General features: G+C 44.8%; 1 pseudogene; it reads right to left on the bottom strand.

Annotated features, from left to right (window-relative positions):
- Nucleotides 1-4921: 4921 nt before the first annotated feature.
- On the bottom strand, nucleotides 4922-9214 carry LOC115114626 (uncharacterized; annotated as a pseudogene).
- Nucleotides 9215-12696: the final 3482 nt, after the last annotated feature.

A 12696-nucleotide genomic window follows, 5' to 3' on the forward strand; every position in this document is an offset into this window, starting at 1 on the left:
CCACACGCCATACATGTGGTCTGCGATTGTGACGCCAGTTGAACGTACTGACAAATTCTCTAAAACAACGTTGAAGGCGGTTTATGGTAGAGAAATGTACATTATATTATCTGGCAACAGCTCTGGTGGACATTCCTGCAGTCAGCATGCCAATTGCACGCTCCCTCCAAACTTGAGACATCTGTGGCATTGTGTTGTGTGACAAAACTGCACAAGATGCACCTGTGTAATGATCATGCTGTTTAATCAGCTTCTTGATATGCCACACCTGTTAGGTGGATGGATTATCTTGACAAAGGAGAAATTGTCACTAACAGGGATGTAAACAAATTTGTGCTCAAAATTTGAGAGAAATAAACTTTTTGTGTTTAGGGAACATTTTTAGGATATTTTATTTCAGCTCATGAAACATGGGACCAACACTTTACATGTTGTGTTTATATTTTTGTTCAGTGTACATTCCTCTCTGTTTGAATTAACACTTTTCATCTATTCCACACCCAGTGATATTCCACACATCCGTTCTGCAGCTATGTTTAATTTTCCCCTGCTTTGACTATGGCAATAGTACATTTCTTTCTGACAGCCTGCGTGAGTTTAGTGGTTGAATTTGAATCACATTTCTCAATAAAAATGACAGGCTAGGTGTGCGTTCCAGATGGCATCCTATTCCTTATTTATTTATATATTTTTTATTTAACCTTTTTTTAACTAGGCAAGTCAGTTAAGAACAAATACTTATTTACAATGACAGCCTACACTGGCCAAACCCGGACGACGCTGGGCCAATTGTGCATCATCCTATGGGACTCCCAATCACGGCCGGTTGTGATACAGCCTGGAATAGAACCCGGGTGTCTGTAGTGACGCCTCCAGCACTGAGATGCAGTACCTTAGACCGCTACGCCACTCGGGAGCCCCGTTAAAATCAGGGTATCTGTAGTGACGCCTCTAGCACTGAGATGCAGTACCTTAGACCGCTGCGCCACTCGGGAGCCCCGTTAAAATCAGGGTATCTGTAGTGACGCCTCTAGCACTGAGATGCAGTATCTTTGACCGCTATGCCACTCGGGAGCCCCGTTAAAATCAGGGTATCTGTAGTGACGCCTCTAGCACTGAGATGCAGTACCTTAGACCGCTACGCCACTCGGGAGCCCCGTTAAAATCAGGGTATCTGTAGTGACGCCTCCAGCACTGAGATGCAGTACCTTAGACCGCTACGCCACTCGGGAGCCCCGTTAAAATCAGGGTATCTGTAGTGACGCCTCCAGCACTGAGATGCAGTACCTTAGACCGCTGCGCCACTCGGGAGCCCCGTTAAAATCAGGGTATCTGTAGTGACGCCTCCAGCACCGAGATGCAGAACCTTAGACCGCCACTCGGGAGCTCCGTTAAAATCAGGGTATCTGTAGTGACGCCTCCAGCACCGAGATGCAGTACCTTTGACCGCCACTCGGGAGCTCCGCTAAAATCAGGGTATCTGTAGTGACGCCTCTAGCACTGAGATGCAGTACCTTAGACCGCCACTCGGGAGCTCCGTTAAAATCAGGGTATCTGTAGTGACGCCTCTAGCACCGAGATGCAGTGCCTTTGACCGCCACTCAGGAGCCCAAAGAGTGCATTACTTTTGACCAGCAATTGCAAATTGTGATTTTGATGTGTGCTTGGGGTTATTGCCTTGCTGGAAATTCAACTTCCTGGTGTGACAGAGTGGATACAAACCCTGAGTCTACTGCAGGAGTAACCAACTTTTTACCATTAAACCAAACCAACTCCCTCTTGGGCCGAGGGCAGACATTGATTTTGAAGACGCAGGTGGGGCTTCACCTTCACGTGACCATGAGCAACCATTCTTCAGCTTATGTCCGCTACACTGGCAGAGGTAACCAGGTTTTTGGCTAAATAGTGTACATTAGAAATGTGTTATAAACATTATGCTGACCATGGTATCACAAGACAGCCTTTTTCTTCTAAGCAATTTGATCTGAAAAAGCATCACTGACTCTAGAACTGAAAAATGACAGCATGTTGAGAACATGATTTTATCATTTGGATACATAAGGATTACATTCATATCCGTCATTCAAAACAGCAACTCTTGATCTTTGATAAAATAAAGTCAATATGTCATCATTTACCTTGCTTAAATATACACTGCTCAAAAAAATAAAGGGAAGACTAAAATAACACATCCTAGATCTGAATGAATGAAATATTCTTATTAAATATTTTTTTCTTTACATGGTTGAATGTGCTGACAACAAAATCACACAAAAATGGAAATCAAATTTATCAACCCATGGAGGTCTGAATTTGGAGTCACACTCAAAATTAAAGTGGAAAACCACACTACAGGCTGATCCAACTTTGATGTAATGTCCTTAAAACAAGTCAAAATTAGGCTCAGTAGTGTGTGTGTGGCCTTCACGTGCCTGTATGACCTCCCCACAACACCTGGGCATGCTCCTGATGAGGTGGGTGATGGTCTCCTGAGGGATCTACTCCCAGACCTGGACTAAAGCATCCGCCAACTCCTGGACAGTCTGTGGTGCAACGTGGCGTTGGTGGATGGAGCGAGACATGATGTCCCAGATGTGCTCAATTGGATTCAGGTCTGGGGAACGGGCGGGCCAGTCCATAGCATCAATGCCTTCCTCTTGCAGGAACTGCTGACACACTCCAGCCACATGAGGTCTAGCATTGTCTTGCATTAGGAGGAACCCAGGGCCAACCGCACCAGCATATGGTCTCACAAGGGGTCTGAGGATCTCATCTCGGTACCTAATGGCAGTCAGGCTACCTCTGGCGAGCACATGGGCTGTGCGGCCCCCCAAAGAAATGCCACCCCACACCATGACTGACCCACCGCCAAACCGGTCATGCTGGAGGATGTTGCAGGCAGCAGAACGTTCTCCACGGCATCTCCAGACTCTGTCACGTCTGTCACATGTGCTCAGTGTGAACCTGCTTTCATCTGTGAAGAGCACAGGGCGCCAGTGCCGAATTTGCCAATCTTGGTGTTCTCTGGCAAATGCCAAACGTCCTGCACGGTGTTGGGCTGTAAGCACAACCCCCACCTGTGGACGTCGGGCCCTCATACCACCCTCATGGAGTCCGTTTCTGACCGTTTGAGCAGACACATGCACATTTGTGGCCTGCTGGAGGTCATTTTGCAGGGCTCTGGCAGTGCTCCTCCTGCTCCTCCTAGCACAAAGGCGGAGGTAGCGGTCCTGCTGCTGGGTTGTTGCCCTCCTACGGCCTCTTCCACGTCTCCTGATGTACTGGCCTGTCTCCTGGTAGCGCCTCCATGCTCTGGACACTACGCTGACAGACACAGCAAACCTTCTTGCCACAAGTGACGATTAGAGTCTGCCTGATGTTGCAACAAACTAGCCAAGTCCGACCATCCTGATATCCTGAACATACAGTGCCAGACAAATGTATTGACACCCTTGCACTTTTATGAAACGGTTTCCTATTTCCTCTAAAGTACTTGGTGTTTTAGGAAGAGGAAGGACTCCCAAGGATTCCTTATTTCCATGTTAGAAAGGCATGTTTGTTCTACGGTACGGTGTAATTCTATGTTAACTCAAACTTTATTTATAGAGCACATTTCTACAAGTGAATGCATTTCAAAGTTTTTAAAACAAAAAGTAAAATAATAAATAAAAATTACAAAGATAAAATAGATGATCTAGACAAATGGAAATGTTCAAATTAAACAGATAACAGGAGTAATAAAACAACACTGAAACCAGAGACTGTTGGAAGGAAAATAAGATAAATAAAATTGAATAAAGCAAATAAAATTATATCAGGTAGATAAAATAGCACAATAAAATGACCCTAAATAAAAGCACAGATAGAAAGGTATGTCTTGAGCTCTCTCTTAAAAATGTCTACTGTCTCTGAGGCCGTCAGATCCTCCAGCAGGCTGTTCCAACAGCCTGGTCTCATAGACTAGACATAACATAGTAAATATACCTCCGGGACTCTCAAATTAGTATGATATGATATGTTACATTTGGTTACACAAGACAGATGGTTACTTAGGGCAAAAATGAAAGTAGGGTGGTTTGTCGGGGTGGATGCATAACGTTAAACGTTGCGAGTTTGAATCTTATCAAGGACAAGTTTAGCATTTTAGAAACGTTTTAACTACTTACTACTTTTTAGCTACTTTGCATGTTAGTTAACCCTTCCCCTAACTCTTTTAGCTAACCCTTCCCCTAACCCTTTAACTTAACCCTAACCCCTAGCCCAGCTAATGTTGGCCAGCTAACTAACGTTAGCCACCTAGCTAGAATTCGTAACATATCATACGTTTTGGAAATTCATAACATATTGTACATTTTGAAAATTCGTAAGATATTATTTGAATTGTAATTCGAAACATATCATATGAAATAGGTGATGGACATCCTTAAATGAATACATACCATACAAAATGTAACATATCATACCAAATGGAGTGTCTCAGATTTACCTGCAGAATAATATGAAATGCTCTTAGACCAGGTTGGTTCCAAAGGTACAAATGTTTTAAAACGTTGCATCCTGCTGAACGCACCCGAGAACAGCAGAGTGGAGAAGAGTCAGGATGTTATAGGATGAACAAGGACGGAGCGTTGGCTGTCGCGGTTCCGAAAGACAAAACTATGTTGAAAAGCTATGACATATTTCATGAACCAAAATAATATTATGAAAATATGAATGTGCATTTTGTTATAAAGTGGGTGATCGGCATCTTGAAGGGAAGGTTCCATATTCTTAATGGGCCACTTCCTCTTCAGTTTGTGAAGACTCCGCGGGACAAAATGGAAAACAGGGAGGTGGCCACAATTGATAAAACTGTACTTGTGTGCAGCTTTGATATTGTCATCTCCATTCTCATCGACACAACCTAATGAAACCATTCTGAAAATGTGGTATGGTATTTATTAAAGGATAGAAAAAAGTATATAACTTGTTTGAAACACAGCTGGCAAACAAAGACCATAAACTAGTTTCATGTAAACTTAATTTCATGATATATTTCAAGTAACTATTGATGCATTATAGCTGATTACATTGAGGTTCTTTACTTAGGGTTTTTAAGGCACATACATAAACACTCCCCTACTATTTATTCGGACAGTGAAGCTAAAACTTTTTATTTTGGCAAATTGACTCTTTCATTAAATATATGTTATTGAATATAGCATGGTTTTTATGATTTTGTGGTACAAACACACATTACCAGTTGGAAATAGGTTGTTGAAATTTAAGTGAAGAGCCGTCAACAGTCAAACATGAAAACCATTTTACAAATCAATTTGGAGGAAAAGCTTGTCAAAATGTCTCAAATGACCTTCTGTAACACATTTTCACATAGAAAGTGTTACAGGAAAACTATGCAATTATTATCTATTTGTTTCATCTGGTTTGAGACAACATTAAAGAGCGACTGAACGCACTAATTCCACATTTCTCTGTTGCTCTTTTAAGAAAAAACAGATTTCAGACTTGGGGGGTGAGGTTCGATGTGGCAGTTAATAATGTTTGTCCCCCATGAAACCCCATAGGAACGATGCAAGCATTATGAATCTAAGATAGACTTCTTGAGTTAACTTGGACGAGGAGGTTTTAGTTGAGTAATTTTACTTATAGTTAAGATGTTTGGTGCTGTATTTCTCAAGTTAAACAAAGTGAGGTGGGCAGGTGTGTCTGAAAAGCTGTGTGTTCTACGGTGGATTGGATAGAGCGCAATCACCACAGCTGTGTATCCGGTGTTAGTGGGCAAGTGAGCATTGGTAAAATCAAAACCCAACCCAAAAGTAAGTTCTGTCGAACCTACTTACAAAACTCCGTTTTGGATGAGACTGAATTTATGAACACAATTATCCTATTTACAATTTGACAATAGAATAAATGTTTCTGACTCATCGGTGATACATAGCCTTTTTATATCAGAAGATGTTTATTGCCTTCAGTTGCGCTTTAAACTTGTGTGTGGATCCCCAGGGTATGTGGGTGCCCCGTATTGAGACACTGGACTCTCTCCTATGTGAGTTTTCTGATGTGACTTCATGCTAGAGCGCTGGGTGAAGCATTTCCCACACTGTTTGCACTCGAAGGGCTTCTCCCCGCTGTGGACCACAGCATGTCTGATCAGGTTGCACTGCTGGGTAAAACTCCTGCCACACTGTTCGCAGGTGTACGGTTTCTCTCCGGTGTGACTCCGGAGGTGTACTTTGAGCTGGCAGAAACGCTGGAAGCTCTTCCCACAAAAGGTGCAGCTGAAACGCCTCTCGGTGGTGCCGCCCGACCTCCACTGACTCCTCATTCTCTTCACCATGTTAAAACTACTGTGACTCAGGCTGTATCCAGAGAAGGTGGAGGTGGTGGCCATGTTTGACCCTGTCATGCACTCACTCAATCTCACTGTTGCTTCTGAAGCCCTGTATTGATGCTGCCTTGACTGTAGAGCTAAACTATTTCCTTCATTATTGGAGTTCAGCCTTTCACTGCTCTGTCCCTCTGGCATCTGTTGTCTAGTCTCATCAGCCAATGTTCTGACATGTCTTTTCCTGTGTGCTGCTGCACTGAACATGTTAGCATGTGGTTTTCCTATAGAAGAGTGAAGCGATGGCCCTACATCATCTGTCATAGTAGGAACAGATGGCAGCCCACTATGAGATGGGAAAATTGAGATATTCTGAGAGTACTCTTCTGTGGAATGAAAGGAGAAATCTGGGTGGCAGACAGGGTCAGTGTCTCCACCTGGATCCACAGAGGTCCACAGCTGCCCATCAGACTCATCCATGACAAACTGGTCAGGTCCTGCCAGGGCTGTGGTCTGACCCAGCTCCTCCTCTTTCTCATTCTTCACCATCACAAGCTCTAGTGAGTCCTCGTCCTTAGCTGGCCGGTGCTGTTCTGTGCGGAATAACTCTGTAGAAGCGAGCCGGGGTGTGCCTGGTTCCTCTGGACGATCAGAATTGGAGTAATGTTCCACTGAGTCTTCGGGAGACATGCTGGGTTGTGTGATGAAGTCCTCATCACAGTGCCGTTGCTCAAAGGATGGTGGTTTCCCAGGCTTGGAACCAGACTCTAAAGATTTAGGGATAAAGATAAAAAATAAACATTACAACAGACCCTTAACTGTTGCAAAACATGACTGCTTTAGAACTGACTGTGTGTCCGTGCTCTACGTATACCAGAACATAAAACACTCAACACCAATGTAGCAATTTGGAACGTGCATAGCACCACATCAACACAGTCTTCCATAGACAGAGCAGTGCCCCTTATGGTCACACCCACCCTCTCCAGTGATCCTGAGCTCTTCCTGAGCATTAGCCTTCCACACGTACTCTGCCGTCTCCTCATCTTTGATCAGTATGGGTTCAGTCTCCACTCTCTGCTCCACATCTGTAGGCTGTAACAGGGACTGAGGTTATTACTCTGGACACACCATTTCGAACACTTTTCATACTCATGAATCACACAAAAGCAATAAATTCTCCTGATATTCCAATAACAGAATTGATCCTAGAGGTCAGGGGCCTCATTTAAAACCATGCGTACGTACAAAATATACCCCAAAACATGTGTGGCCATTTATAAATACTTAACTTGGCCAGAGAATGTGCTCACCTTCCTGCAAAATTTAGACCATGCCAATGCAGTTTCTATGTGGTTGAAGCATTGCATTGCAAGCACGCAAGTAGCCTAGTATTTCTTGCAAATGGGGGTTAAGATGGCCATGTTTTTTCATAACAAATAACAGGTTAATAACCAGATACAATTGTTTGCCGTTAGTAAGAAGAGAACATCAATTGAGTTTATCTTTGTATTTTTAAATAATTAGAAATAGGCAATTGCCTAGGCTATTATGTATTTAATTTCAATGATCATTGCAGATTAAATGAATCACCTCTTCTGTGATGGTTTCATACTCATCAGGTAGCCTACAGGCCTACAACAAGTTAGATTCCATTCTCCCTGTCTCTCATTTAATTGGCCCACTTCACAGTAGTAATTAGATAAGCTATTTCAAGTATTTTGCTCCATGCCATCTGATCCAGAGCACAGTTTAACAATAGAACAAACGATTGTAGGCTCCTTCTGTACGGTCTGAAAAAATGTAATTCAACATTTCTCCAGTAGACAATATTTAATTTGTAACATAATAGATATTTTCATAACCTTACCAGAATAAATCCCTCACCTTTTCTGCCCATGATGGGTTCATATTCATTAAGTATCTATCCTAAAACAAATGACCATGTCATCTCTCATTTAATTGGGCCTATTAAATATACCACGGCTTTCAAACAATCAGCATTCAGGGCTCAAACCACCCAGTTTATAATGCTCAATCACGCACTCACTGTTTCACGACGGGTCTGGTGTATACCTGGAAAAATGTGTGCGCCAAGTTCATAAATGTATATATGTTTGTATATGCGCAGTCTTGTCAGTAATGGCACACGCAGATAGTGTGAATGAATGCAACAGTTACGAGGCCCTTGGATTTCTGTAATTGTACAGGTGTTGTATCACACCTGTGGCTGAGAGTCTTCTTCAACAGCCAGCTCTTCGTCTCTCCACTGTGAGCTACTCTGCTTGTTCAAAACAATCTTGACTGGATATGAAGATCTCTCTGATGCCATGGGATAAAAAACTGGAAAACAATTGTATTCAGTCAAATATTCACTCGTGCTTTTCTTCAGTTGCTCCATGATGCAATCAAATGACCATGAATAACAACACATCTATATATACCTTTTCTTCTGACTCGTCCTCGCGTCTTCTTCAGCTCGCTCTCCATCATTTGCCACTTCCTTTTCAGTACATCAATATCTCGCTGGCTTTGGGTCATTTCCAAACGTATAACAGCACAGCTGTCATCTACACGTTTGTTTATTTCTGCTACAGCTGCTTTAGCTAATACCTCCATAACGGATACCAACTGTGCCTGAAAATTGCAGCTAGCCATCTTGTAGCAGCTAGCCAGCCCAGTATTCTCTGTTAAGTAAATATGTTACAATTTTGTAGCTAGCCAATATGCAATAAATAATCAATTAATAAAAATTCTTACACTATGGCAAATGTTGATAGAGGTCCAATTTGGCATATGTAAAAGATCGATTAAGGCCCAACAATGTTTCAAGTAAGAGATGCGTGCGTAATCACACTTCCGTTCAACTCGTGACGTAAACATGCATTACCGTAAATATGAGACTGCAACAACCCTTCAAAATTGGTAGAGTTTAGCGCTGGCAAGGCAATTTTTTACGCTTTAGTCACACAGGCGCCATTTTGAAACGAAAACGAGGCTGAGGTGGGAAATACTACAGTCGTGGACAAAAGTTTTGAGAATGACACAAAATATTAATTTTCACAAAGTCTGCTGCCTCAGTTTGTATGATGGCAATTTGCATATACTCCAGAATGTTATGAAGAGTGATCAGATGAAATGCAATTAATTGCAAAGTCCCTCTTCGCCATGCAAAGTAACTGAATCCCAAAACAACATTTCCACTGCATTTCAGCCCTGCCACAAAAGGACCAGCTGACATCATGTCAGTGATTCTCTCTTTAACACAGGTGTGAGTGTTGACGAGGACAAGGCTGGAGATCACTCTGTCATGCTGATTGAGTTTGAATTACAGACTGGAAGCTTCGAAAGGAGGGTGGTGCTTGGAATCATTGTTCTTCCTCTGTCAATCATGGTTACCTGCAAGGAAACACGTGCCGTCATCATTGCTTTGCACAAAAAGGGCTTCACGGGCAAGGATATTGCTGCCAGTAAGATTGCAGCAAAATCAACCATTTATCGGATCATCAAGGATCAGTTTCAGGAGTTAAGGGAGTGGGTGATGGCTCGGGTGGATTTGAGAGGGGAAGTGGATAGTACGAATAACTGGGTGAGAGCAGCTTTAGTGGGGGTAGCTACTGAGGCGAAAGAGAGAACAAGAGAGGAGCATCCTGGAGTGCTGGATAGGAAGGTGGATGTAAATGATGCATTGAATATGTTGGTCAATTTCTTCAACACATGATCAGGTCTATATAATTATCAAACATAAACTCAGCAAAAAAAGAAATGTCCTCTCACTGTCAACTGCGTTTATTTTCAGCAAACTTAACATGTGTAAATATTTGTATGAACATAACAAGATTCAACAACTGAGACATGAACTGAACAAGTTCCACAGACATGTGGCTAACAGAAATTGAATAATGTGTCCCTGAACAAAGGGGGGGGGGGGGGGGGGGTCAAAATCAAAAGTAACAGTCAGTATCTGGTGTGGCCAGCTGCATTAAGTACTGCAGTGCATCTCCTCCTCATGGACTGCACCAGATTTGCCAGTCCTTGCTGTGAGCTGTTACCACACTCTTCCACCAAGGCACCTGCAAGTTCCCGGACATTTCTGGGGGGAATGGCCCTAGCCCTCACCCTCTGATCCAACAGGTCCCAGATGTGCTCAATGGGATTGAGATACGGGCTCTTCACTGGCCATGGCAGAACACTGACATTCCAGTCTTGCAGGAAATCACGCACAGAAAGAGCAGTATGGCTGGTGGCATTGTCATGCTGGCGCGTCATGTCAGGATGAGTCTGCAGGAAGGGTACCACATGAGGGAGGAGGATGTCTTCCCTGTAACGCACAGCATTGAGATTGCCTGCAATGACATTTACATTTACATTTAAGTCATTTAGCAGACGCTCTTATCCAGAGCGACTTACAAATTGGTGCATTCACCTTATGACATCCAGTGGAACAGTAGTGCATCTAAATCTTTTAAGGGGGAGGGGGGGGTGAGAGGGATTACTTTATCCTATCCTAGGTATTCCTTAAAGAGGTGGGGTTTCAGGTGTCTCCGGAAGGTGGTGATTGACTCCGCTGTCCTGGCGTCGTGAGGGAGTTTGTTCCACCATTGGGGGGCCAGAGCAGCGAACAGTTTTGACTGGGCTGAGCGGGAACTGTACTTCCTCAGTGGTAGGGAGGCGAGCAGGCCAGAGGTGGATGAACGCAGTGCCCTTGTTTGGGTGTAGGGCCTGATCAGAGCCTGGAGGTACTGAGGTGCCGTTCCCCTCACAGCTCCGTAGGCAAGCACCATGGTCTTGTAGCGGATGCGAGCTTCAACTGGAAGCCAGTGGAGAGAGCGGAGGAGCGGGGTGACGTGAGAGAACTTGGGAAGGTTGAACACCAGACGGGCTGCGGCGTTCTGGATGAGTTGTAGGGGTTTAATGGCACAGGCAGGGAGCCCAGCCAACAGCGAGTTGCAGTAATCCAGACGGGAGATGACGAGTGCCTGGATTAGGACCTGCGCCGCTTCCTGTGTGAGGCAGGGTCGTACTCTGCGGATGTTGTAGAGCATGAACCTACAGGAACGGGCCACCGCCTTGATGTTAGTTGAGAACGACAGGGTGTTGTCCAGGATCACGCCAAGGTTCTTAGCGCTCTGGGAGGAGGACACAATGGAGTTGTCAACCGTGATGGCGAGATCATGGAACGGGCAGTCCTTCCCGGGAGGAAGAGCAGCTCCGTCTTGCCGAGGTTCAGCTTGAGGTGGTGATCCGTCATCCACACTGATATGTCTGCCAGACATGCAGAGATGCGATTCGCCACCTGATCATCAGAAGGGGGAAAGGAGAAGATTAATTGTGTGTCGTCTGCATAGCAATGATAGGAGAGACCATGTGAGGTTATGACAGAGCCAAGTGACTTGGTGTATAGCGAGAATAGGAGAGGGCCTAGAACAGAGCCCTGGGGGACACCAGTGGTGAGAGCACGTGGTGTGGAGACGGATTCTCGCCACGCCACCTGGTAGGAGCGACCTGTCAGGTAGGACGCAATCCAAGCGTGGGCCGCGCCGGAGATGCCCAACTCGGAGAGGGTGGAGAGGAGGATCTGATGGTTCACAGTATCGAAGGCAGCCGATAGGTCTAGAAGGATGAGAGCAGAGGAGAGAGAGTTAGCTTTAGCAGTGCGGAGCGCCTCCGTGATACAGAGAAGAGCAGTCTCAGTTGAATGACTAGTCTTGAAACCTGACTGATTTGGATCAAGAAGGTCATTCTGAGAGAGATAGCGGGAGAGCTGGCCAAGGACGGCACGTTCAAGGGTTTTGGAGAGAAAAGAAAGAAGGGATACTGGTCTGTAGTTGTTGACATCGGAGGGATCGAGTGTAGGTTTTTTCAGAAGGGGTGCAACTCTCGCTCTCTTGAAGACGGAAGGGACGTAGCCAGCGGTCAGGGATGAGTTGATGAGCGAGGTGAGGTAAGGGAGAAGGTCTCCGGAAATGGTCTGGAGAAGAGAGGAGGGGATAGGGTCAAGCGGGCAGGTTGTTGGGCGGCCGGCCGTCACAAGACGCGAGATTTCATCTGGAGAGAGAGGGAGAAAGAGGTCAGAGCACAGGGTAGGGCAGTGTGAGCAGAACCAGCGGTGTCGTTTGACTTAGCAAACGAGGATCGGATGTCGTCGACCTTCTTTTCAAAATGGTTGACGAAGTCATCTGCAGAGAGGGAGGAGGGGGAGGGGGATTCAGGAGGGAGGAGAAGGTGGCAAAGAGCTTCCTAGGGTTAGAGGCAGATGCTTGGAATTTAGAGTGGTAGAAAGTGGCTTTAGCAGCAGCGACAGAAGAGGAAAATGTAGAGAGGAGGGAGTGAAAGGATGCCAGGTCCGCAGGGAGGCGAGTTTTCCTCCA

This window comes from Oncorhynchus nerka, linkage group LG9b (genome assembly GCF_034236695.1).
Source record: "Oncorhynchus nerka isolate Pitt River linkage group LG9b, Oner_Uvic_2.0, whole genome shotgun sequence".
In the NCBI taxonomy this organism is placed as follows: domain Eukaryota; kingdom Metazoa; phylum Chordata; class Actinopteri; order Salmoniformes; family Salmonidae; genus Oncorhynchus; species Oncorhynchus nerka.